This window comes from Archocentrus centrarchus, chromosome 20 (assembly GCF_007364275.1).
Source record: "Archocentrus centrarchus isolate MPI-CPG fArcCen1 chromosome 20, fArcCen1, whole genome shotgun sequence".
NCBI classification, from domain to species: Eukaryota; Metazoa; Chordata; class Actinopteri; order Cichliformes; family Cichlidae; genus Archocentrus; species Archocentrus centrarchus.
In genome coordinates this window covers 11,602,152-11,628,906 of record NC_044365.1, presented here as the reverse complement: position 1 = coordinate 11,628,906, position 26,755 = coordinate 11,602,152, and the positions used below count along the sequence as shown (strand labels likewise).

The window sequence follows — 26,755 nt, the reverse complement described above, 5'->3', positions numbered from 1 at the left end:
ATTACTCTATCTGACTAACATATGAGCAACAACTTTGTTTAGACAGCTAATGCTTTATTTCCCTATAAACTATTTTACACAAAAGAAAAGTGCCAATAAGACTTAAAACTAAAAAAGGCAAATGAACGGATATCTATACTCACTAATTTAGACTTCATATAACTGTTAAATCATTGAATGTTGTAATGTTATTACAACCTGGCTCGTAAGGTGGGTGGACACACATTTGCTAATTTAAAATTGTTTATTAAACAAACTTGAACAACTAACATAGAGACAAATGAGGTGTGAAAATCAGTAGGCTCAGTTGTGTAGGGTTTGCATATGTGTGAAGATGTTTTTAAGTGTTGCAAGGGCAGCAAATAACAAAAACTAAAGGAAAACAAATATGACACAGGGCATGTTGGCAAAAAGGCCGGTGCACAGCACACAGAAGGAAGTGCCTGCCTCAGATTTATAGTCTGGGAACACAGGGCCCAGGTGTTCCTAGTTGGCACTGACAAATCCTGCAGGTGAGCCATGCACTATATACCCGAAGAAAGATCATTTGGGCTGAATCCCGTGCTCTCCTAAACCACTTCCTGAGCAGACAACATGAGCCCATCTCTGAATCATCCGACCTCTGAATCAGCCACCTGAACAATGAAAAAAGTATCTAAATCCTTCTGACAAGGATGGACATGATTAGAAATTAGTAGACAAGGTGTACACAAAAAATATTAAATAATGAGCTGCCAGGCAGGAGCAAAAGAGGACGGAGGAGGCTAGCAGCAGAACAGGAGCAGCTCTGGGGGCTGACTAGTAGGTCAGAGGCAAAGTACTTTAGGGGCTGACTGGGAGGCCAGCAGTGGAGACACTCTGGTGGTTTAGCAGGGGGCTGGCACTGGGGAAGATGACCTTCAAAAGCTGACGAAGGAGAAGACACTCAGGAAGCCGGCATCAATAGAGGCAACAGGACACCTCTGGTAGTTTGGCTGGGGGCTGACAACAGTGGTGAGGACCCTCCAGTGACTGGACTGGGGACTGAAGACTCAAGTTGAGGTGGTGCAGAGACCACAGGATCAGAGACTACTGGCTCCAGCTCTGGCTACGTGGATGACTCAGGCTCTGGACTCTCATGCTTTGGCAGCATGGAAGATGCAGGCTCTGAACTTGGGCTCTGATGGCTGGAGCAGCATAAGAAGCTCTGAAGGCTTGAAGGACTTAGGAAGCTCTGAAAACTTGTGAAATGTAGGAAGCTCTGAAGAATCATACAATGTAGGAAGCTCAGGGTTGACAGAAGGGGCTGCTTAGCAGGGCACGCAGTCTCCTCTGAAAACTGGGGCTGCTCAGTAGGCATGGCAGACTCCTCCAATGACTGGGGCTGAGATTGTGGTCTAGTCGGTTTCACCCTTGGAACAGGATCGGATGCAGAGACAGGCTGGGCCCTAGCCACTCACACTAGAAACTGGGACAGGTATAGGGTGAACACTCTCAAAGGAAAGCCCAGGTGGAGGCCAGAACAGGGGCATAAAAACTAGTCTCTGGGGAGGTCAGCTGTGTTACATACACAGAGTCTCAAAATAACTTGGCCATGGAAAAGAAACAGTCTCTGGATGGGCCAGCTCAGCATCACCAACAGTCTTTAAAAAAGCTAATTGAGCTACACAAACAGTCTCACAGTTTTCAGACTTATAAACAGAAAACAAAGAAGTTATTTCTGCCATGTCAGAAAGACAACACAGAATTTTATATTTGGCTGGCTCGCCAAAAGTGTCTCAGGCTGAGCTAGCACAATGACACAATGAGCAGTCTCAGTGTGAGGGGCAGAAACAACAGTCTCTGAATGAGTAGCACCAGAGACTAAAACAGTTTTACTCACTCCAAGGTATGTTCCATAGGTCCCGGTTTCATAGTGCACACAGGCAGAGCAGCTGGTTCGAGCTGGGGCTGCACAGGGCGCGCAGAGTCAGAATGTTGGGGCTGCATTGGGATCATAGCTTTGGAGAGCTGGGACAGTAGAGGGCATGCAGCATCATCAGGCTGGTGCTGTGCAGTACTCACAGCATCACTGGTGCTGCAGGTTCTGTTGTTGGTGACAATGCTTCCTCCTGCAGGGAGTTGAAAGTGATGACCACAATGAAGAACTGGGTTGAAGGATAGGTGACAAAGAGCTGATGGTCTAACAACATGGTGACAGAGTACAGGAACAAATCAGGAATAACAAGATAGAGGAAATAAAATTCAACAAACAAACACTGAGACACAGACTTAAACATCCAAACATTACACTGAGAAATAATACCAAATTCAAATCACTAAATAAAGAGTTTGAACACAAATCAGTTCTCAAAATCAAACTTTAAAACCTTCTGTCCAAGACCCAGTGACCATGAGAGAACCATCTCCCAGTTTGGACAACCTCTCTACTTTTAAGATTAGGCTTAAAACTTTCCTTTTTGATAAAGCTTATAGCTAGGCCTGGATCCGAACCCTGAACCCTCAGTTAGTTACGCTGCAATAGGCCTGGGCTGCTGGGGGCGTCCCATGATGCACTGAGCATTTCTCCTTCATTCACTTCTTTTCACACACTTTGCATTTAATCATTATTAATAATCTCTAGCTGTCTTCCCCAGTGTGTATTTTGTTTTGTCTCCCTCCACTCATCCCCAACAGATGGCTGTCCCTTCCTGAGCCTAATTCGACTTGAGGTTTCTTCCTGTTGAAAGGGGAAGGGGGGGTTATTGTAGGGTGTTTACCTTACCTTACAAACCACCATGAGATGACTGAATTGGCACTATATAAATAGAATAGAATAGAGATTGGGTCACAGACCAGTCTCTAGACCTGTGTGGGGCCTGAGCTGAGAAAAAAAAAAAAAAAAAACCTTTGCTGGTTCCAAATCAGAGAAAGGAAAAAAAAAACTGCACTAGGCACTTTATGTTTAAACCATACAATTTGCTTCATTAGATAACACAGGGAGCAGATACTATTGGTGGAAATTTTTTCAAGTGTTGAAAACACATGTTGAACTTATGTTGACGAGTACAGTCTTACCACTAAACAGAAAGAGGCAAAAGCAGTTAGAGAGAAAAGCTCTGGGGAGAAAGGTTTTGTAATAAGAAAACTCAAGCGACCCTGGGGAGAGGAAGAAGTAGAGAGACAGGCTGAGAAACATAAAACAGATCTTGCCTTAGCCCTCTATTTCATAATGTGTGAAACTGTCCAAAGGATGTCCTCCAAATTGTGGAGGTTAATTGAAAATATTTACATTAGCGTGACAGGTGGGAGAGGTTCAGCATCCTCTGTGTAAGGCTATGACATGCTGGCAGGAAAATGACTAATTAGCAACATACCTGATAAAGTCCATGCTCTGTGTGGCGCCTTTAAGTGAACCAAGGCCTGGTCAATCAGGCTGGAAACACAACTCTGGAAAGAGCGTGTGTAGAAAAGAAAAGACTTGACCTTGTTGCCAGAGGTTTTCATTTCTATATTAACCTCACGAACCTGTAAAAAAAAAAAATAAAAAAATTGCTGTTGGAATACAGTGCTTAAAATGAAAAGCTGAAGACCTAAACATATGTTAGAGTTCTCATTCCTTGAGTGCATCGCTTACCTTGATGAATGGAAATATCATGGCAATCACACTGAAAATTTAGAGAATGTTTTGTTCCATCTGTGCCTGGGACATTCCTGTCATTTTTTGTTACAAGTAGACTTAAAAAAGGGAAAATGTGGAAAAACCTAGAACTCCCCAGTTGCACAGGTTGGTCCTGAGGAAGACTGCAGTTTTTACTGTTGCACCTGGCTTAGGATATTGTTCCACTATTCACTGGCAACACTTGTCTCGCAACCACAAATACAAAATGAGAAACTGCTAAATTCATTTCAAGACCTTGACATGTTATAAAGCTATTTGGAGGGCTTTGCAACACCCGGTCCTCCAGGCAAGTGTTAACGTTTCCATCAGCTCAAAAAAATGAAACTAAATGAAAGCACTAAATGTTAGTGATTAATATGAGGTCTGCTTGGTTGATTCCACTCGGTGCTAAAAGTCTAAATTTTAGAAATGACTGTGGGTGAGTCCCCATTTCTGATTTGAGGGTCACAGGAGGTCAAGGCCAGGCCACCTGGGCTTCTGGAGCAACAACACTGAGTCACGGTCGTTTCTGTGATGTTTATGCCACACTGAGCTGGGAGGTGAGGAGTTTCATTAAAATCTATGGCCTCCATGGTGCCAAGTTTAACAGTAACAGTGTGTGAGGTAAGCAGTGACATCAGAGTTTGAGAACAGTTGCATTTTTTGATCAACTTTTCTCTACTCACCGACTAGGACCACCAGCCTGTATTTGCTTCCATTCTGCCTGCGGTACGGGACGACCTCCTCATACGTGGGCACATCAGCCATGTCGTACATTTCACTCTTCTTAGACTCGCACATGGACTTGTTCGTCTTTCTGTCTCTCCTGCTGAGACGAAAGCTTCTCCTGAACCCAGCTGCAGGTCAGCATGAACCAACAGAAGAGACAGAAAGAAACAGATTAATCAATATGAAAAAAGAAAGTCTCTGTCAGTTGTGTGTCTATGAGGGTGTGTAAAATCTAATGCAACTGTATGTACACATACACATACTCTGCAGTTCAATTTATGGTTCTTTCAGGGTCTTGGCAAACACCTCCACACAGTTCAATGTCCAAGACCTCATACTGTACTGTGCAGCTCAATTTTATGACAGCTATCTTTGCTGTAGGTGAAAAAAGTACAGCGAAACCCTCGGCCAAACAGTCTCCCTGGATAGCACACTCAAACACTTTACTCACATTTTCCCCTGGTGACATATGGTGGATTTTAATTTTCTTCTTATGTGCATGGACATATCTCTTGGTGAGATTTTCTTGCTTTTTTACAGTTACTTTGTACAAAACATTACTGCTGTCAATCAAGACAGGCAGGAGTCATCCTTAGATTTGTGGGATCTTCTGCCTTCTAAAGCCAGATTTCGGTGCAGCTGGCAAAAAAATTCACTGCAACAGAATGTGAATTTACTGTGAGCTGGTTAATGACTGCTCACATAAAATCAAGTTTTTGATGTGCAATTTATTCAAACTGCATTTCTGTATGTGTACCAGGCCTATTTATCTGTCATTTAGAGCTCTTTGGTTGGCTGCAAAGGAACAGTTGCTCCATGTGTGCAGGCTGCTTTACAGCAGTTGTCATTTCTGATTTGTTGATGGCGCACCGTGTCCTCTAACTTCTGTCACAAAGATTTCTTAACACACTGATCCAAGCATGTGCACGCCTTGATCTGATGATCTACGACAGTATCAAAAGGAGACATTTACCCCTAATTTGAGGGCTGTGGTTTCATATTTATCATAAGATATCATTTGGACCTAAAGAAGAAACCTCCTGAAGATAGGATGTCAATGTCTTAGTGCTGCTTGTTGCCACTGTTACCGCCCTTCTCTTCCATTATTTCAGTTTTTAATCAGTATTTATTGAACTATAAGATATGATGCAATACACTGGAGCAAAATTAAGCCAGCATGAAAATTATGGACTGAAAGAGGAATTGGGAGTTGAGGCAACCCCTGAAACCTGCCTCCTTAATGCTTTCCACAACATTTTCAAACCACTGCAGGGCTGTGCAGACAAGCAGCAAATACAAAGAGTCTGCATTCTTCTCTCAGTTTGTTCTTTTCCAAACAGCTCCTTAATAAGGGATGGAGCTGAAGACCTATGCTGAGTTACAAATGAAACACGCTGTAAGTCATCAAAGCAGAATAACAGTGTTTTTGCATAAGTGTGTATGTATATTAAGGAGTGTACATACAGTGTTACACTGAACATTTCGGTCAGACTTTGTTCCACTGCGGGCAAGTTGTGGCTTATGTTGTCTGTGCCATTTCTCCTGTGGTTAATCTAGTCATTCAGCACCATCAATCCCCCTCTCCCCCACCCAGGGAATATTACCCTCTGCCACACAGTGGAAAACATACAAAGCTCATCTGCATTTCTCCTGTAAAGACATCAAACTGAAACCGATATCCACAAGGTTGACATCATTACAATAAACAGTGAGAGTTTAGTGTTAGTGATATCCTATTGAAAGCAAGCAGAAAGTTCTGGAAGTTTAAACGCAAAAGCTCACACTGGCCAATCATTTAACATTATATAAACACACTACTGGCTAATTAGGCTTTAAGTAATACTATGAAAGTCATTAATTCTGTCTGTAAAACTGACATCCCCTTGGCTCAGACCAAGGCCAGTGTCTGCTACTTTTCTAAGGGTAAGCAGGTGCACAAAGTTTAACCATCTCTCAGCTCAAATTACCTAAAAACTTGCTAAATTTAATTCTTGGCTAACAAGATGTTTTAGCGCCCTCCCTTCAGGCCAGAATTCTTCTGACTGGCTACTCCTCACAAACAAAAAGAGGGTGGAGCTCCTTCATTCAAATGACCATATTAAGGAAAGGATATTAAAGAGCCAAAGTTTTTTAAAAAATGTGAAAAAACATCCTCAGATGCAAATTAAAATCTCCGTCTAGAACTCACTGACACACTCATTAATTTTAATGCACAACAACAACAATCACATCATCTTTACCAATGGCAACCGTATTATACAGAGAGTATGGGCGTGAGTGTGATTGAAAATTCTGGAGCAAGTCAGGTTTTGGTTACATGAAGGAAGCCTGCTCATTTGTCATGGAAAGCCTCACAGAAGGATCCAAGCGTCATCAAGTTACTAACAGAAAAGGAATGCATGATTTTTATGAGTTCCGATACGTCTTTTAATGGTTTGACAGGTCAAATCAAATTTGTTGTTCTGTTTTGAAATTTGAAGGAATGAGAGCTTAGAAGTGGCAATGTCCTTGTGTGCTTTTCTCCAAAATAACAAGTTTCTTTGCTTAAGTTCCACACACACACACACACACACACACACACCTCCTAATGGTGTGCACCAGGCCATGACTGGGTGAACTGCCACAACTGCAACTGAAAACTTGTACAAACACACACATACATGCACACAAGCATTTTGATTAAAAGCCCTTTCAGTAAAACAGAAACATAAAAAAGTGAAGGAAAAAAGATGAGCACCTTTAACACAGTGTAAACATGACGCACATGCACACACATTTACAAACATACACACACACAAACACAGTTGCTTGGAAGTCACCTAAAGTCTCTCAAGCCCATTTGATAATGTCTTACAGCCACGTAGGAAATTCAGCGTGCATGTAAAGAAAGCACCCGGACACCTCAGCAAACTGATTACAAACTGCCCACTCGGACAACAACATCCTGTGAATGATTACAACCCCGTAACTGTAAAAGAAATGGCTACAACAGAAACAACCAAACAAAACAGTACTATACAGTACGAGAAATTTTCATGAAAAAAATAACAGATGACTGAAAAAGAGTCAAGGTATCCATCTGCCAATGGGTGTCTGAAACAGGAGAACCCTGAGAATAATGCAACCATGTATCAGGTCTTCCAGACGTCACGCGTAGGCGATCAGCAAGATGACAACACTGAGAAGAATAAAAAATGACTGCCATTTTCCCTCCAATCAAACTTGGTTTTGTGCAAAGTGGTGAAGCAGAGAGGAAAAGGCTCATCGTGAAACCACCTGTTGTGAGGTCCCTTAGGGCCCATGGCCTAACTATAGGAAATGGTGCTGACAGCTTCAGTGCCATCTTGGCTATGCCGGCAGGGGCCCTCTCTTCAAGACTAACAGAGACGATATCTACAGAATTAACCAGGCATGGCAGCTGGGGATTAAGTGTGTTTTATGCTCTCGGCTCTATGCCGCGTGCTGCGGTTTAGCGCTGTAACACTCAGTCCAGTTCGTGGGCACCAAATGTGGGAAGCATTACCAGCTCTGCATTATTATGCGCCCCCATTATTGGCTGGGTTTGAGGGGATTCGGGAGTCGCATGGTAGGCAACTAGACAGGGGCAGATGCTTTCCACACTGTCAGCCATTATTATTCCAACAGTGATTAGAAGGAAGAGGAGTGATACTGCTCATGATGACAAACATTCAACACCCTGGGGCACACAGAAGAACTGCTCAGCTTGACTTATCAGTTTGCTTTGCTTGCATAACACAGGGAAGCATGCCAGACCATCAAGACTAAGCACAGCCAGTTTTCTGCAGATTTTACATGAATCTCAATTGTTAAAATAGTTTTGCCTAATGTGGGTTGCCACATGAGGCTGATCATTAAGCTTGTTCAAAATGTCTTGAAATGGTTCAAAAAGGTTTCACGGAGAACACAGCAAGTAAAAAAGAAGGAAAATCCAGACAGATGTGTGTGTGTTCTTCAAGTGCTCCTTCCACACAGCTGGAACAAAAGGCATCGTGGTTCTGTAATAAAGAGGAGTCTGTGGCTGATCTCCATATTTTACTGCATTAAGCGCATAACTGTTTTCAGGAGCAGCCTATGGTATAGTATGGTACCTGCACGTCCAGCTTTCAGTAAATTTATATACGCTGCGTTTTAACATTTCCACTGAAGAAAGCAAAATGCAAAGGGAGAAGTATGTTGGCATGATGGTTGAAATATGTATTAATCCACGGTGCTGAACTCATTAGCAGTGTTATCTGGGGAGAACACATTCTGGGAGGTTTCCATAGCCCTCGCACTAAGCATTTGGAAAGTGGTACCCAGCCCAAGTGTTACAGGCTTATGTGGTGGAATAATGCTCAAGACCTTCGGCTGAAAGAGGACCATTTGTGTTGAACGCTATTTGTTTTTGCCTTCTATCTTATCCCAAACGATGCTTGATGTGTTGGCAAAAAACAAAAACACACACACACACACACACACACACACACACGCACACACACACACACACACACACACACACACACACACACACACACACACACACACACACATGTACTTCTCCTCATACTGGAGACCTTGAAGTCGCTATCAACAAGCCAAAAGGGACCTCTGAGTTCCAAAAGTACTGAGATTTAATGCCTGCTTTCCTGTTTGTCTCATCAGTCTAATATTCAAACGGAAAAGATGCCATACAACAAAGCCTCAGGAAAACAAAATCCCATGTCTCTTTTCCAACTCTTTGGACAAGTGGAATGGTTGGACTGTTAAGAAAGATAAAAGCACGGCTGTTTGCCCAGTGCATATACCTGCTCTGATTGTATCCAAATGTTGGCCATTCATTAAATTGCCTATCATTTAATTCTTATGAAGTGAGACTGCTCTGCATTTGGACACAGACTGGTGGAAAAACTCACTAATTCCAAAGTACTGGCTCCTACCCGTCCACAACAATTGAACCTGCACCCTGATGAACTCATCTCATTTTGAAAATGTTTCAGTTTATAACACTTCTCAATTTTTTCCGTAGCTTTCATAATTTGATTGTGAGGCGCTGATGGATATCCCAGCCCCAGTTTGTTCAGCCTGAACTGTTTTAGAGCCTTCTCCCTGCCATCCATTCTTCCTTCTGTCTTTCTCTCTGGATGTTCAATGTCTCACTTGAGGGATTTTTAAGACACATCACAACTCTGCAAAGAGAAATATCACCAACTCATTTATATTACATAGCACATGTATGAGTGTCAAAACTTTAAATTAAAATCTTCAGTGGAAATAATAGTCTGCTTAGTAGTCTAGCAGTAGCTTACTAGAAAAGCTAGAGATGTTTCATTCTCGAGTCTGCTGGCTGTGAAATCAGGAATCTGCTCACCCCTGAGTACTGTTCAAGAATCACTCTGGCAGTGGACCTTACAGACATTGCATCACTGAGAGAGGCATGGAGGGAAAACAAACCAAAAACTAAGGACAACAACTGCCGGCCCCCTCCCACTCTTCCTTTATTTCCCCATGCAACTTCGGTAGCATTGCAAAAGCATCTGTAAGTTCTAAGATTTCAAACTTTTAGGGACAGGCCAACTTTAAATCATACAACCACATCCAACAGGCTGAAAAGCCATGCAGCAAGTACTCTCACAGAGAAGATGTTATTATAACTCACTATTTTTTCTTCTGCTTCTCCCGAGGTTCTCTCATTTCATTTAAACCTCGTTCTGGGCTGCTGGAGTCAAGAAATGCTGCTAACCCACTACAGTGCAGTTACTGAGGAGGAAGAGGAGAGGCTTAGGTCACTGACCTCATGGAGGAGGCAGGGTGACAGAGAGGGCATGCCTGAAGGGGACGGGGGGGGGACGGGGCAGAATAATGTTTGGCAGAGTTTGGCCTTGGGAGTGACCCTGATTGAGCTTGGCAGACATGGCTCAAACTTAGTATTTATAAACTTGCGTGTGCTCTGGATAGCCTGTGAAATCTGGAGTCTAACTGGTGTAGTGTGCAAGGAGAGTTCTCAGGCCAGTTCACCTCTTGACCTCATCATCTGAATATAGACAAAATCTGATATAAAAAGAAAGAAATAAAGACAAATGGAGAGAGAAATGGATAGACACATTTGTGTATGAGCCAGCTAAGATGGCCTGTGGTCCTCCAGAGGGACGATACCTTATGATTTGTCAAAAAAAAAAATTAAATGACTGGTAATAAAAACATGATGGGAAACATTTTCTGTATAAGACAGAGAATTGAAAGCAGCTCTCTGGAACGGGTTGCAGAACCAAAGTGGGCCATGGTAATTGTCATTAAGTTTGACTGGAACCACATCAACAAGACCGACCTTCGGCCGGACCTCCAGAATACAGCGAGGCAAACAAGCCTTCCTTTTAACCCAACTCCATCCAGAACCTCTCAAAGAAGTCTTGAGACCCACAGCAGAGGCAGAACAGGATAACTACTACATACTGCAAATCCATGACATGATCTGCCAGTGAACTCATGCTGTCAGCAAGAGAGCAGAAATAACACAGTATAGTCAGAACGTACTGAACTACTCTTTGTGTTTTTATATGGGAGTCCAAGTAAAATGAGTTGTACCACAAAACACTCTGAGTTAGAAGAACAGGTCAAAGACCTATTTCTTTGTGGAACAATTGCTGTGTCCCATGTAACAAGTTTTATATAATATTGCTTAAAAGATGATATTTGAAGGATTCATGGAGAGGAAATATAACTCAAACACCTGGCCACTGTCTTCACCTTTAATGTAATAATGAAATGGCCACATCTGGATGGAAGAGAAGACAAGAAGAAAAGAGAAGACAATGTCTCACCTATGTGGAATCTGCTACTATAATCAGCATCCTCTGGTGATGAGAAGGGGAAAAAAAGAAGCCAAAAGAGAACCACAAGATCATGTTAAAGAGAGTGATAAGAAATGAGAGCTACCCCACTAAATACAAGAAAGGTAAAGGGCACGTCCACAAAAAAGTCTAAGGATACTCAAAAATGTTGATGATCCCTGTTAACTGGCATAAGCCCAATTTAGCCTTACAGTCCACTACATCGCTGGCAGTGGCTTTGGCAGTGATTTTCTGAAGACAGTGAATCATTTTGTGCTGTGACTGAATCCAGCAAAAATTACTTGTGACAGGACGAGTCTCCAAAATGATGTCCACACTTATGAAAATGAGTTGAGGAAAGATGAGGCTTTGTAAAATGCTAAAGCCAATTAAAATTTAAGAGAGTAAAGTGACCATGAAATCTGACGTTACTCTTTAATGGCACATAGTTTTGATTGGTCAAATGGAGACAGGAGGGCTGGAGAGATGACCTGATAGGCAAAACTCTCATTACACACAAATATTATGAAGGGGAACCAATCAAAGATGGGTTGATTAGTAAAGTCCTACTCAATGGGAAATGTTAAAAAAAAAAAAAAGTAATACCTTTGGTGTCTTCAGCTTTGAGTGCAAGAGGAGCAAGGAATGAAAATTAGTTAAAGCTAGAGGAAATTATAGATTAGGAAAAAAAAATATGAGCTGAGGGATGAGGTAAGAATATAAGAAGAATCCTATCAAAGTCTATTGCCACATCATCTTAGAAAAGCAGAGCAAAAGACAACAGAGAAAATCCATCCATCCATCCATCCATCCATCCATTTTCTTCCGCTTATCCGGGGCCGGGTCGCGGGGGCAGAAGCCTAAGCAGAGAAGCCCAAGCTTCCCTCTCCCCAGCCACCTCCTCCAGCTCATCCGGAGGGACCCCAAGGCGTTCCCAGGCCAGCCGAGATACATAATCTCTCCAGCGTGTCCTGGGTCTACCACGGGGCCTCTTCCCGGTGGGACATGCCCGGAACACCTCACCCAGGAGGCGGCCAGGAGGCATCCTAATCAGATGCCCGAGCCACCTCAACTGGCTCCTTTCGATGTGGAGGAGCAGCGGCTCTACTCTGAGCCCCTCCCGGATGGCCGCACTCCTTACCTTATCTCTAAGGGAGAGGCCAGCCACCCTTCGAAGGAAACTCATTTCTGCCGCTTGTATTCGCGATCTTATTCTTTCGGTCACTACCCAAAGCTCGTGACCATAGGTGAGGGTAGGAACGTAGATCGACCGGTAAATCGAGAGCTTCGCTTTTACGCTAAGCTCCCTCTTCACCACGACGGACCGGTGCAGCGTCCGCATCACTGCAGAAGCAGCCCCAATCCGCCTGTCGATCTCCCGTTCCCTTCGCCCATCACTCGTGAACAAGACCCCGAGATACTTAAACTCCTCCACTTGAGGCAAGAACTCGTTCCTGAGCCGGAGATGGCACTCCACCCTTTTCCGGCTGAGGACCATGGCCTCAGACTTAGAGGTGCTGATTCTCATGCCAGCCGCTTCACACTCGGCTGCGAACCGTTCCACTGCGAGCTGGAGGCCCCCCCCTGATGAAGCCAACAGAACCGCATCATCTGCAAAAAGCAGAGATGAGACTCTGAGGCCACCAAGGAAGAAGCCTTCCGCCACCTGGCTACGCCTAGAAATTCTGTCCATAAAAATTATGAACAGAATCGGTGACAAAGGGCAGCCCTGACGGAGTCCAACACCCACAGGAAACAAATCCGACTTATTACCGGCTATACGGACCAAGCTCTCACTGTGGTTGTACAAGGACTGAATGGCCCGCAACAATGGGCCAGACACCCCATACTCCCGCAGAACCTCCCAAAGAACACCCCGAGGAACACGGTCGAATGCCTTCTCCAAGTCCACAAAGCACATGTAGACTGGTTGGGCAAACTCCCACGCACGCTCGAATATCCTTGAGAGGATAAAGAGCTGGTCCAGCGTTCCACGACCAGGACGAAAACCGCATTGTTCCTCCTGAATCCGAGGTTCGACTAACGGACGCACCCTCCTTTCCAGCACCCTGGCATAGACCTTACCGGGGAGGCTGAGGAGTGTGATCCCCCGAAAGTTGGAGCACACCCTCCGGTCTCCCTTCTTAAAGATGGGGACCACCACCCCACTCTGCCAATCCAATGGCACTGCCCCAGATCTCCACACGATGTTGCAGAGGCATGTCAACCAAGACAGCCCTACAACATCCAGAGCTTTCAGGAACTCAGGGCAAATCTCGTCCACCCCAGGGGCTCTGCCACCAAGGAGTTGTTTAACTACCTCAGTGACCTCACCCCCAGTGATGGTCAAGTCATCCCCGTCATCCCCAGACTCTGCTTCCACTACAGAAGGCGTGTCAGTGGGATTCAGAAGGTCCTCGAAGTATTCCTTCCACCGTCCGACTATAGCCTCAGTTGAAGTCAGCAGCACCCCCCCCGCACTATAAACAGTGTGAGTGAAGCACTGCTTTCCCCTCCTGAGTCGCCTGACGGTTTGCCAGAATCGCTTCGATGCCGTCCGAAAGTCTTTTTCCATAGCCTCACCGAACTCCTCCCACACCCGAGTTTTTGCTTTGGCCACTACCCGAGCTGCATTCCGCTTGGCCTGTCGATACCTGTCAGCTGCCTCCGGAGTCCCACAGGCTAACCAAGCCCGATAGGACTCTTTCTTCAGCTTGATGGCTCCCTTCACCTCCGGTGACCACCATCTGGTTCGGGGGTTACCACCACGACAGGCACCAACCACCTTGCAGCCACAGCTCTGAGCAGCAGCCTCAACAATGGAGGTGCGGAACATGGTCCATTCGGACTCAATGTCCTCAGCCTCCCTCGGAATGCTGTCGAAGTTCTGCCGGAGGTGGGAGTTGAAGATCTCCCGGACTGGGGCTTCTGCCAGGCGTTCCCAGCGCACCCTCACAATACGTTTAGGTGTGCCAGGTCTGTCCAGCATCTTCCCCCGCCACCTGATCCAACTCACCACCAGGTGGTGATCAGTTGACAGCTCAGCTCCTCTCTTCACCCGAGTGTCCAGAACATACGGCCGCAGATCTGATGATACGATTACAAAATCGATCATCGACCTGCGACCTAGGGTGTCCTGGTGCCATGTGCACTTATGGACATCCTTGTGTTCGAACACGGTGTTTGTTATGGACAAACTGTGGTTTGCACAGAAGTCCAATAACAAAACACCATTCGGGTTCAGATCGGGCAGGCCGTTCCTCCCAATCACGCCCCTCCAGGTCTCACTGTCATTGCCCACGTGAGCGTTGAAGTCTCCCAGCAAGACTATGGAGTCACCAGATGGAGCACTCTCCAGCACCCCACCCAGCAACTCCAAAAAGGGTGGGTACGCTGAACTGTCATTCGGCGCATAAGCGCAAACAACAGTCAGGACCCGTTCCCCAGCCCGAAGGCGCAGGGAAACTACCCTCTCGTCCACCGGTGAAAACTCCGACGTACAGGCAGCAAGCCGGGGGGATACAAGAATACCCACCCCAGCTCGCCGCCTCTCACCGAGGGCAACTCCAGACTGGAACAGAGTCCAGCCCTTCTCCAGGAGACTGGTTCCAGAGCCCAGGCCATGCGTTGAGGTGAGCCCAACTATGTCTAGCTGGTATCTCTCAACCTCACGCACTAGCTCAGGCTCCTTCCCCACCAGAGAGGTGACATTCCATGTCCCAACAGCCAGTTTCGATAGCCGGGGATCGGTCCGCCAGGGCCTCCGCCCTCGGCCACCGCCCGACACACACTGCACCCGACCCCTACGACACCTCCTGCGGGTGGTGGGCCTGCAGGAGGTCGGGCCCATGTAACCTCTTCGGGCTGCGCCCGGCCAAGCACCACAACAGAGAAAATATTAGAAAAACATTTTAAGGCTGAGTCACCACACCCATTAACATTTTGTGCAGGTTCAGTTCAGTCATTTCTCAGGAAACTGAAATAGCTCATAATTCTATTAAATTTTGTTATATTTGTGAAAAATGCTGAGCTTGACCACTACACATTGACTCACAGTAATTACACACTAATCACACAGTTATTACTCTAAGGTTACCACTGTTTTAACTATCTATAGTTAAAATAATAAGATAATTTGACAAAAAAAAATCATGGTGTCATCAGGTACACTCAGCTGACATAACATAAACGAATGAAACTTCTGAAGAAAATCTGAACCTTTTGTTCTTTCTATTTAGCTGATGACAGCTCAGCTGTGATTTTTTGAAACATTTATTTGACACTTATTCAACCAGCAAAACAGAAATCTTGAGATTTAAAATATCTTTTGTGTACTGGGCCAAGATCAACAGCATTAATCCTGACATGCTTTTTTGACAATGGGAGTAAACACAACTGTTATAGAAACCTCACAAAAGCATGAGGAAAGCAGATGCAAAGAAGTAATAACTGCTGAGACATGCTGCTGGTTAGAACTAGAAAATACCAGTAAGTAGACTTTAGTTCAGGATTGAGAACAAACATTCACTTTCTACTGGTTCTATTTTGATAGAAAACATGTATATATGACCATCCATCGTTACCTAGTGAGACACAGTCTGAGGTACCTCTCTGTGGTGTAGTCACTGTGACTTAACAGAAAAAATATATATATATTTAGATTCATAAGCCTGCAAAACACTGTGTAATATTCATAAAGTCCCCTGTACCCAAATTTTAAACTGAGTAAGCAATTTTAAAGGTGTGTGTGTTCCACAGTGAAATGTCTTCTGTAAATTTAAGGTAGCTTTTGAATTTACTCCTGATGTTCATGTGTACCCTGCAAGAAGCTATAAGATGATGGTTTGAAAAAGGCTGCAGGGACAGGGTCTGCTGTGAACATTTGGAGGCACTTAGAGATGCTTCCTCCCCTTCCCATCCTCCCATTTTGGCCAAGCAAGGTTAACTCAAAACATACATAACACCATCTACCACAGTATGAGGCTCACCTTACAGCACTGTGTTCATTTCCCAGAGTGCACAACAGCTCAGGCAGCTGTTACGTCACAGCCTGAATTAACAACAAGCAGAACAGCAAAACAGCAGTTAGGACTTATCACTGCAAGGTTGTTTCAGGCTAGAAGCATCGGGGCTGAGAGTGGCGACTGTTCTGAAGTGTGTCTGTCTTTATCTGACATCTTGTTTTGCATGTTAGTGGTCACGTCAGTTTCCCACTGATGTTGCCCTCCTCCTGCCCTAATGTGACATTTTAAGTTGAACCAGCACCTAAACCACATTTTGAGGGGGATGAGAAGTAATTGCAGAGGGGGAGGACAGGGGGAAACTTGAAAGAGGAAACAACAGGGACAATATGAGAATGATAAAGATATCTAAAATTCTTCCCAGTGCTGCCTTTATTACACTCTGGAAGGCTTTCATCTGGTGCCTATCTGCCACAGGAATGGTTCGCATTGCCTAATGGCCTTGTGGCCTTGTACAGGAACATTCCTATTCTAATGAAACACCATGCGATAACACTGCAGGATGTGAATCGGCAGGGCACAGACTATCGAAAAATATTTAATGGTGAAAGAAAAAGCCTGTCTTTTGCCTCTTCACCCAAGTGGTTAAAGAAACATCTTGAGAGCACAACTGATTAGATGAAGTCATGCTCTGATGTGAATATACAGTGAAGGAAATAAATATTTGATCCCCTGCAAGTTTGCTTGCTTCCAAACATTTTCTAATTTTTATGGTAATTTCATTTAATTTATTGAGTAAAATAAGTATTTGATTCCCAAGCAAAACATGACTTAGTATGTGACGGTCCTCTCCTTGGCCAGGGCCTGCTGTTGTCTGTGTGTCTTGCAGGTTCCTGGTGGGCGGGGTTAATCAGTGTAACTGGGAGCACCTGGCTAGTCTCCCTGGAGCATTTAAGAGTTGGCTGTCTCAGCTCTAAGGAAGGGTTTTACCTCCATTCATCCAACACCATGGTTATTTGTTTGGTTTTACAGTACACTGTGCAACACTGTGCATACTCAACATCCCTCCATTCATCCAACAACTGACACACTGAAAGTACTGATTGTCACAACTCATGGAGCATTATTGTTTTCACCTTGTTTTTTGGACAAATAAACTGTTAAATTTGGTTTAACTGGTGTCTCTCCTATTATTTTTCATGCCCTAGAACCAGACTGTGACAAGCCCCCAGTAGATTGGTTTCTATAGGACTGTGGTCTGGAGACTGGCTATTCCAGTCTATGACTTTAATGTGTTTCTTCTTCGGCCACTCTTTTGTTGCCTTAGTGGTATGGTATGGTTTGGGTCATTGTCATGCTGGAAGACCTATCCACAGCCTATCTTCAGTGTTTTGGCAGAGGGACAGATTCTCGTCCAAGAAATTTACAGCACATGGCCCCGTCCATTGACCTACAACATTTCAGTCCATTAAGGTGGTAATGGTGTCCTTGGTGATCGTACAGCTGTCTTCACATCATAAACAAGCTCCTCTCCTGTAGTTTTGGACTGATCCATCAACTTTCTCATGATCATCCTCACCCCATGAAGCATGGAGCATGGAGCTCCAGACCATGAAAGGCTGAGGGGGGGGGGGATATTCTCTCTTCCTTAAAATTAAAATTAAACTATTATAAAAAATTAGAGGCTGTTCATTTCTTTGTGAGCAAGCTTCTGAATTCAGCAAAGGATCAAATAATTATTTCCCCACTGTGTATGGATGGCCAGGCCTGCAGTGACTGTGACAGCCAAGCCTATCATTTAGTGAACACAGAGCCTTGGCTGCCCATCTTGCAGCCACCAACCCGCAGACATTCTTAGTGTGCAGTCAACCAGTCTACCACCAGTCAGCTAACCAGCCTTACTGGGTACTGCACATTCCCCCATGTTAAAGAGGTATAGCTCATGTTGCTTACAGACTAAAGGTTCACTACAGAGGATGGCAGAAGAAGTGAGATGAGGGTATTGTTGGAATAGGGGAAAAACAGAAAGGAAAGTGGATGTACTGTTTATTAAAGGATAAATCAGGTTTGACGGGATGATGGCAACTGAGCTCGAAGGTTCAGACAATCAGACAAGCTATAAACAAGAGTTTAGCCAGATTAAATATACTTATTTATTCGAAAGTAAACCCAAAAGGGAGCGTGTGGACACAACTGCTATAAGTATGATTGGTCCAAGTTTATGAAAAAGTAAGTCTGTGAATTGTTATGGATGTTTACAGTGGACAATTCGGGTAATAACTTTACTGTTCGTCTTCATTTTCTCTTTGAAATAAATCTGGCAGTGGTTCAAAGTAGTTGGAGATTGCAGTTAGAGTCTAATTCAATCACATACAATTGCTGAATAACAGGACACCATCAAAAACCTTTCTTGTTATTACCCTCATCATCATCATCACCCCGAGAGTGTAAGTGATTATCCAATTTGGAAGCCAGGCAGCCAAGTCACACTACCAGTTTACATGAACTTGTGTTTTATCTTTGCTATCTGGATGACTCTCAGGTTTGGAGCTATTTGCATTATACCCAGCATTGCTGCACAGCTTTTAGAAAATCATCCAGCTATCTGCTTTGTGAGACGAAGAAGCAAAATTATAGCCTTCATTCAGTGCCCTGTAAATGACTCAGAGTTATGAACTGATGTCACCTTCACAGCCAGCCAGCATGCAGATGACCTTCTCCTTGAACAAACTGAACGCTGTCACTTTCTCTTTTTTCTCATTGTATCTCTTTAGGTTTCAAACAACCAACGTGAGAGCAGTGGAATTTTCCACATGACACAAAATGAGAGCTTTGTAATTCATCTTTGGCCATGAAGCTGATTACTCAAAGACAGGATAAAGATGTGAACGAAAGACAAAGCTGAGCTGGCCTGCATTATAAAGCTGACTTTAAATATCCCAAAATGTTGCAAGTCAGCACTCAGATACTGATAATGAACCAAAGCACTGGGAAAAGAATAACAATTAGATCTATAAAACTTCAAGGGTGGTCGCCACTGGGTTATCTGGCCCTAACCTTTGAGAATAACATGTGTACTCCTGCACCCATAGCTCTTCTGAATCTACTCCCCTGTCTGTAAGCATTTAAGCTGAAAAATGAAATGGACGGAAAAATTGAACACAGGTCCGGGTTCAGGGCCACTTAAGACCAATCTCGGGCGCCGTTTTGAAATGGTTCAGCTGCTCGCTGGAGAGAGACAAAGCAAGATAAAGAGGGATAGTGCTGTAATGTATGAAGAGAGAGAGAGCCACAAAGACCCCAAGGTGAGCGATAAGTATGTCCACGTGTTTGGCAGACTTAAAACCAAAGCAAACAATCAGAGAGTGGAGAGGTTTGCATGTCAGACAGAGCAACAGACATGCTGTAAGAAAGTCCAGATAGCTGTCAGGATGTTCAGAGGAAGGGAAGGTGGGAGGAGAGCCAATTGTTGATGGAAGGGAGCTTAGAGGTAAAACAAAAAGGGAGGAAGTGCGTATGCCAGGCCGAAGTAAAATAGGTGATCTAACAAAGAGCTGGTAAATAATTGGTTTAAATAGTGCAAATGATGGGGCACTTTAAACATCAGTTTCATAACCAAAGAATGTATCAATAAAAGCAGCGAGAAGAACAATGAGGAAAGAGATTATTTATATCTCGCAAATGTTGAGCGTAAATGGACACGGTTAAGCAACACTCACCACAGCCCCTCGCCAAGACCAATATTGTTCCAGCCGATGGAGCTTCTGGGCTGGAAAGACAGAGAGAGAGGGAAAAGGACCCCCTCTTCAATCACCACCTCTGTCCTCCGCTCAATAACAACGGGGTCTCCACGGTACCCTTCAATTAGGTTGTAGTTTATGGCCCCAGGGCCGAGTCGGGCCGGTCCTGCACAGGGTCCTGAGCCAAGCTTTGTCTCCCTCCATCACTCTTGACCCAGCCACCACAGCTCCACAGGGCCACATCTGCTACCGAATGTGACCCATCAACAGCTTCTCTCTCCATCCATAATACTTTTTTATAGCTTTTTTTTTTTTTTTTTTTTTACTTGTTATTCAGAATTATTTTTCTCATTTTTTTCTTTTGAATATTAGGTTATGCATTGATGTTTATGTGTATTTCTGAAAGAACAAAGAGAACTGTTATCATTCCCCAGGTATTTGTCAAAGCCACAGAGGGACATGTCAACAGACTTCCTACTACTGCACATACAACTAATGCTTACAACATGTAGGACATTAGGAAGAAAGTATTGCTACAGCTCAAAAAGGACACTTATCCTCCTTTGGTAGGGGCTGCAGCAGAGTACATTTTACACCTGCCCTCTGTGCATATAGCCAGGAGGGTTGCAAATCCCATAACTCATAACAGGAACTGGGCCATTAAAATGAAATAGTAAGGGAACAGTGCAGCACTGTCTAAAACTTTTTAGCAGGCTATTTTTGGCTATCCACTACCAAGTATGCCAGTATGCGGTTGAACATAACCAGGAAATGACAACATCTATAATTCACCCGTAGGCTTGAATCGGAGGTAAGAGAACCTAAGTTTAGAGGTGGTCAGTGTTGTTCTGTTGGTTATTTCAGAGTTTCATATTGAAAGAGTCACATTACATTAAAGGCTCACTGCCATGCTGAAGGAAACAAGTAGTCAAATGGACATGTCCATCTCAAAGTGGTAATCTACAGTGAAAACTATGGCCAACAAGAACTAGGTTTTGGTTCAATGGGGTCATTGTGAGACCAAAGCAGGCTTATAAAGCCAAGTACAAGTGTAGTGTATCTTGCTGAGGTTTTGTATGGCTGGAAAAGGCAGAATGAAAGGAAGGAGAAAAGTTGCATATTGCACAGGAGAACCAATGTACTTTTATTAGGCTTAAATATATGGTTACATGGTTAGGAATAGCTAAATATGTACAACTGACAGAAGGCAAGGAGACAAAGCGAGGACAGGAATGGTTTATCTAGAAGGTATAAAGTAGAGATGACAGGGCTAGCAAGTTTGAGAAAATTAGAAAGCGCAATAACATTAAGTGAAGTGAAGTAGTATAGATGATGATGAGGCCACTCACTTGTTTATGAAGTCCCACTGTAAAACCTCAGTCTGAGCATCCTGGCCATCGTCATTTTAGGCGTTTTTAAACTGGTTGTGATGAGTGAGTCAGTGGATCTGACTTTAAAACTGAGGGACACTGGATGCTTAGGCAGTAGTGACTTGAAAATCACAAAACAGGCCTACCCTAATGCATACCTTCTTTTTGCAACCACAGGAGTCACCCCTTGCTGGAAATTAGAAAAAAATGCAGGTTTAAGGCCGTCCTGGTCAGTTTTTACTTCAGTAAGAAAGCTGTGCCAGGAAGACTTACATTTGCAGGAAGAAGTACTTACCTCTGCACAAATTAAGTAAAACAATTGGAAGATGTGTTGAGTGTCTGGTTCACAGGTTTTGCTTAACCCCCAACAGAAAATGGCAGCATGGATTTGTCCTACACCCCACAGGCAGGCACACACAGTTAGTTTCTCACATGCACTAAGGTTGTCAGTTGGCTAGCCTTCTGTTGGTACACTCTAGCTCACCATATACAAATCAAATTGCTGTTTGGCAGTTGTTTGTAAATTGTAACTCATGTCTTTGTCATTTTAAGACTGCATGTCAGGGAATGTCTTTACTGAGTTTTTCAGTCAGGCGAAAAGTCCTGTAAATGATTGTGGCATAAAAAGCAGATGGGGCTCGTGGGTGGGCGTCTTTCAGAGCTAAGGCTGCAACTAAACTGCTATCTCCAAACTACTCATGGCTACATTTCTCTCTGCTGGATGGCACGAAACTGGTGGGAACAGTCATTTGATAGCACAGATTTTTTTGTCGATGTAGTAATGACAGTCTTATTTTGTTTTGTATTTTGATTCGACTGCTTTGTTGCTTTTTAAGTGCTGTTAAGATTCCATTTTACTGACCATAAAAGGTGCAAACAGATATGCAATCTGTGGAAAATTGGGACCATTGCTGGCAATTCAGTTCAGTTGGTGTGTATAAACCCAATTCTATGGTTTATCCTCAGACACTATCTGTCTGAGCTTTATAAGAGCTGGCTGATTGCTTCAAAGTTATGCTGTAAAACACTTGAGGCTTGTCCTAAACTTAAAAACAGCTTCTATGGGCCATCCTTAATTCTTTCTGCTGCAGTCCTTGTGTAGCATGGCTTGTGTCCTCTGTCTTCATTATGAAGCAATCAACAATCTTTGATTTATGGGGATAATTTAGCTATAATCCCTCCATTTGCTGGTTTCTTACTTTCCGGCACATTATAGCACATTTCTGCTAAAACATTCTCTCTAAGTTTGCTGTACCGACATGCCACAGTTTGGCTAATTATACGGTGTATGTTAATGTGCTCCACAGAGCAGCACTGAGCCTTTATGACATCTGTAGGTCTAGTATTAAACCATTAATCAATAATTAGGCTCTTTCAGATGGGTAAGCTGACTGGCATTTTTGCTGGAGAGTGTTAAGGGTCAGGGAGGTTTTCCAGAGGGCAAACCTCTCCTCCTTCACATTAAAGCTCCAGCATGAATTAGGCCACATTAACACATAAAGGGGCAGTAGAGGACAAAGAGAAGAGAGACTGGCCAAACATTTGGAGAGTGAAAAGTGGATCAGACAGGAAGGAAAATGAAAAGGAAGGTAAATCCAGACAAAACAATTCCCCTGATGACAAAAGTGAAGCAGCTACACAGAAGGCTTCAAAGCAGAAAGATGAGCGCAGAGCAGCCATTTAGTCTGTTTAACAAGTGAACTCCAGGAACTGTCCTGAACAGCCTCTCTCACTTTTGCCATCCCTTCTACTCATCCCACCCACCAGTAAGAGCACTGGCTTGTTCTGCTTTGTTAGCAAATAATATATCCTTACATGATCGTCTAGTAGAGGTCTAGAAGAAGGATGGAGGAGTCGTCAGGGGTGGTGTACTACAAATCTACTAGAATCAGAAAGATGGATAAAGAAAGAGAAGGAAAAAAGAAAGAAAAAGAAAACCATCAGTTTTCATGACCACTTGGGGAGTAATAATCACTCTGCTATGCTACAGAAAACCCACTCTGCAATATCCTCCAGTTTCATTCTGTCAGCTGGTGAAAGAAAAGTAGGGACACCAAAGAGTGAGGAGGTGAAGGATAGAACATCTTGCCACTGACAAAACTGGATGGATAAATCTGAATGTTCTTTTGATTCCTTTGCTCTTCACTCTCTCTCTTTGTATTTTTTCTCCTCCTCAGGTGCTCATAGATGCTTGCAAGAAACTGCCCTGGCCTCCTGAGTTCTTTGTTACACTTGGTGTGCAACACTGATGTGTTATTTTCCATCCACTTGCCGTCCAAAGTGGATTGGTACCAGTGCTATTATTTTCTGTCATTACTCATTTTGGGCTAGACATTTTGCGGAAATCCAGAATATTTTGGCAGAGTGAAGGAAGAATATATGGAGTAAAGAGGGAGAGAAAAGAGAAAGGATGGAACATCTGTGGGAGTGACAGCACTGAAGACAGTCAGGTCGGCCTTGTAAGCAGGCGGGTGCTTCTTACCTCTCCTGGAACTGTTTGGATGGTGTTAAGCCTGCACCAGGATTAGTGTCACCCTCGTGTTTGGCCTGCCACCAGGTTGCGTCATCTTAACTCGTGATCTGAAGGATGGAGCCCTTCTTGAAGGCCAAACCACCTTTCGTACATGGGATGGCTTTGTCCTCCTTTGGGTCGTAGGCAAAGAGTGACTTCACAAACATCATTATTCCATTTGCAAAATCTGCCAGACATGACAGACTATTAAAAAGAAAAAAGAAGAAAACAAAGAGGTGGATTTGATGACACAACAGGAATACGTTCACTGTAAATTACATTTTGTTTCTAAAACCTTATCATGGCTAAAAATGCTTCACCAAAGCTCAGGGTGATTATTCTGCAAAGGCCACAGCAATGAGAAGGTAAAACCTGCAACTACTGGCCAAAATAGTCTCTCAATGGCATCAATAAACACTTATGATGGACTAATCCCTATATTACTGCTGCTATACAGACAAAAACATTATTTTCTTTCTTTAAGGTTTCATTTTCTTGGACATTGAGTGTTGTACACACCTCAACACAAAGCAAGTTGGACCTCATAGTGGAAAAATCTCTACAACTTTTCCTGTTGTGGGCAGCTAGCTGCAACCTAAAGCACATCACTGTGTCTTCTGTTCAAATAAAGGAAGGGAGGGAATAATTACATTTTTCGGTGTCCTGTTGATTTAAAGAGTGCTTTGTGCCATATTGTGAAATTATGTTTAAGCAAAGATGTTTTGTTTGGGTCATAACAGCTGCTTTGTCTGCTGAACTCTCAGCAGTATATACTAATGCATCTTAAGATGTCTTGATTTTGTTCTCTTGGCTTCTTCTATTTTGGCCTGTACACATTCAGACACTTAGCTGCCCCTTGATACATTTATACAACCTGATGTAAGTGTGCCGGCTATTTTCATGAAGGAGTGGCTGAGCATTTGGCACTAACAGCCCATTATTCAGATAGATTACTTAAACAGCCAGACAATTTTCAACCATTACACGATGACAACGGATGTAAGTGGTCCACCCTGTCCTCTCCATCTTTGTTACACATATAGGGTGGGCTGCATTATGAATAATGATCAAAAGCCTTTGACCCCTGGGCCTGGAGATCAGATCCAGATTTTATGCAACTGATAGATGAGTATGTAAGAAATGGTGCATCAACATCACAGTGGGTGAGAATGATAGCATGCTGGTTGAAGTGACAGTTAAACCACCCTGAAAATGGATTATTACAAGCCCCTGTCTATATGACTGATGATAATCTTGTCTATAATATCTTAAAACCAGAAATGTTTCCTTAGGAGTAAGGTGGGGTACTGAGTCTGGGTTTGTTCTGGGAAGAGAGCATGTTTAAGCCAGAAAAAGGGTTTCTCTTTAAAGGGTTTATAGGAAAATATGTTAATAATCCTTAAAGTAAGGTAGAGCAAACATTCTCTGTGTGTGTCTTCATAGCAGCTTAATGAAAAGTATCATCCTGGAGCAGGCTGGAACGTTCATGCTTTTCAAGTTGATGAAAAGAATGTAAACTGATATGCATGTCAAGTCTGACCTAATTAGCTATTTCCAGTTCCAAATGCTGCTTCAGTTCCAATAGCAAACAAACTCTGGGGCACCACGGAGGATTAAAGATTGTCCAAACTCTTCAGCTTAACAGAATATTTGTTGCTGGTGTTACAAGCAAAGGATTTATGATGCTGTGCTGAGTTAGAAGTTAGCAATAAGCTTGCCAGCTAAATAGCTGACATGTAAAAATGTTATGCCTGGTAAAGCATTATTTCCTGTGGCATAAATACTGACACTAGTTGGCCAACCATACCATACCATACCTAGATAGCCATGGTAGATGCACTAATGTAAGCACAGCAGCAATGACAACACATTTCAGTTTTAGTGTAAGGGTTAAACTGTTCTCAAGTATACACAGAGTCAGAAATGCCAAAACAAGTGCCATCAATGGCAGAAAGAAGACACCAAATATGGACAAATTTTAACCAAGTGTGTGTCTGAAGGATAGTAATTAACAGTAAATTTTCTGCATTCAGAATTTCATCAATTTTGACAAGATCCCCAACACCACTGGCTGAAATTCAGCCCAAACAATTCAATTCAATTCAATTCAGTGTTTTTTACATAGCACCAAATCACAACAGTCACTTCAAGCAACTTTATATTGTAAAGTAAAGACCCTACAATAATACAGAGAAAACCCCAACAATCAAACGACCCTCTATGAGAAAGCACTTAGCGAAAGTGGGAAGGAAAATCTACCTTTTAACAAGAAGAAACTTCCAGCAGAACCAGACTCAGGGAGGGGCAGCCATCTGCCGAGTGGTGTAAAAAAAACAAAACAAAAACATACAGCACCTTCCTCTTGTTTTAACCATGTTTGCAGACACTCACTGTTGTACCGCTTTCCTGACCTCTGTACATATTTGTGATGATCTGAAAGAAAAATTTTAAATTTGGATTCATCATTCCATAAAACCTGTTAACCCAGCCAGAAGGGGTCCCAAATCTTCATTTGAAAAAGAAAAAGTGGCAGAGCACTGCTCCACAGGATGTTGGAGCTGGAACTGCCAGGCATGAGGCAAAAGGGACTGCAGAGGGTTGATGTGACAGAGGAAAGCCTGGACAGCTAATGCCCAAGACCACTTTAAAAAATTAAAAGAAAGTCTGGCTCAATGGAAGAAAAATACAAAGAAATGCGGGGTAACTTGACATTTTTGCACAGTACTGTAAAAACCACACACAATAGTAGAACAAAAAAACAAAAACAATACAGTACTGCAGCACACTGAAAAGATGAGTGTGTCAGTTAATTCAAGAGAAGCTTGGACCAGGAAATAGAATTATCAAACTGTCTAAATCATATAACAAGTGGATAAGCCTAACAACTGAGCTAAGACAGGACCTACCTGTGACTCCTTGGTAGGCTCCTCTTCCTTTGCACCAGGGACAACTTTAAAAGTATGACTGGGCCTAGATAGTGGAGAAACAGAAGTTAGA

General features: G+C 43.4%; 1 pseudogene; it reads right to left on the bottom strand.

Annotated features, from left to right (window-relative positions):
* LOC115799911 (MAGUK p55 subfamily member 7-like) overlaps positions 1–26,755 on the bottom strand; it is a 114,654-nt pseudogene that overhangs the window by 31,506 nt on the left and 56,393 nt on the right.